The following is a 1,974-nucleotide window of genomic DNA, read 5'->3' as shown; positions in this document are numbered from 1 at the left end:
AGACCAATAACAAGTTCTAAAATTGATGCATTCCTTAATAGCTTACCAACCAAAAACAGTCCCGGTCCAGAAGGATTCACAGTCAAATTCTACCAGAGGTACAAAGAAGAGCTGGTATATTTCTTCTGAAACTATTCCAAACAACAGAAACAGAAGGATTCCTCTCTAACTCATTTTTTGAGGCCAGCATCATTCTGATACCAAAATCTGGCAGAGACATGACAAAAAAAGAAAATTACATGCCAATATCCCTGATGAACATTGATGCAAAAATCCTAAATACAATACTGGCAAACTGAATCAAGTAGCACATCAAACAGCTTATCCACCATAATCAAGTCAGCTTCACCCCTGGGATGCAAGGTTGAGTCAACATATGCAAATCAATAAAGGTAATCCATCACATAAACAGAAACAATGACAAAAACTACACAATTATCTCAACAGATTCAAAAAAGGCATTTGATAAAATTCAACATGCCTTTATGCTAAAAACACTTAGTCAACTAGGTATTGATGAAACCGATCTAAAATTAGTAAGAGCTATTTATGATGAACCCACAGCCAATATCATACTGAATAGGCAAAAGCTGGAAGCATTCACTTTGAAAACCAGCAGAATACAAGGATGCCCTCTCTCACCACTCCTATCGAACATAGTATTGGAAGTTCTGGACAGGGTAATTGGGTAAGAGAAAGAAATAAAGGGAATTCAAATAGGAAGAAGGAAAGTCAAATTATCTCTGTTTGCAGATGACATAATTGTATATTTAGAAAACCCCACCATCTCAGTGCAAAAACTCTTTAAGCTGATAAGCAACTGCAGCAAAGTCTAAGGATACGGAATCAATGTGCAAAATTCACAAGCATTCCTATACACCAGTAATAGACAAATAGTGAGCCATATCATGAGTGAACTCCCATTCACAATTGCTACAAACAGAATTAAATACAGTACCTAAGAATACAACTTACAAGGACCACTTCCAGGAGAACTGGAAACCTCTGTTCAAGGAAATAAGAGAGGACACAAATAAATGGTAAAAATTCCCTACTCATGGGTAGAAAGAATCAATATAATAAAAATGGCCATGCTGCCCAAAGTAATTTATAGATTCAATGCTATCCTCATCAAGCTCTACCACTGACTTTCTTCACAGAATTAGAAAAAACTACTTTAAATTTCATATGGAAACAAAAAAGAGCCCATATAGCCAAGACAGTCCTAAGCAAAAAGAACAAAGCTGGAGGCATCACACTACCTGACTTCAAACTATACTACAAGGCTACAGTAACCAAAATAGCATGGTACTCATTCCAAAACAGATATATGGACCAATAGAACAGAACAGAGGCATAAGAAATAACACCACACATCTACAACTGAGGAAATGTATTTTCTTTCTGGGTCCACAAGGGGATGTAGTTTTAAGGGCAAGAACTTCCTAGCACCATGACCCCCTCCCATCTCTCTCCATCTGGGAGACTTAACGGTTTATGTTTGAATTTTGTGGGCATGGGAAGAAACTAAGAGTCAATCACTCCAGTGGAAGTTCTAAGGAACTCCTTTCATTGGCCTGGGGTCTTAGAGAAGGTGGGGGTTCCTCCCAGGTTGAAAGTTCCCTTCTTCTACACCCCTTCAGACTTCATGTTTGGATCCCCTTCCACGAACACTCCCTTCATGGAAACCATCCTTCTCTCCTGGATTTCCCCTCTGGCATCCCCTTCCACACTCTCTCATGGAAGCCTGTCTTCTCCTCCTAAACTCCATCTCTCTCTGTTCCCTGCCACTCAGGGTGGAAGCTGCTTTCCTCTCCTGGATTCCATCTTTCTGGATTCTCTCACTCAGTGTGAGGGTTAGCTGTTTCTCTCTCCTGTTTTTTTCCTCTCTCTCTCTAAATAAATCACTTTCTATAAACACTTTTGAGTCCGGCATTTACTGCACACTGTGCCGTGGTCCCCGCTCTCATTCCT

This window comes from Cebus imitator, unplaced genomic scaffold (genome assembly GCF_001604975.1).
Source record: "Cebus imitator isolate Cc_AM_T3 unplaced genomic scaffold, Cebus_imitator-1.0 Scaffold201, whole genome shotgun sequence".
NCBI lineage: Eukaryota > Metazoa > Chordata > Mammalia > Primates > Cebidae > Cebus > Cebus imitator.
This window is presented reverse-complemented; position numbering follows the sequence as displayed.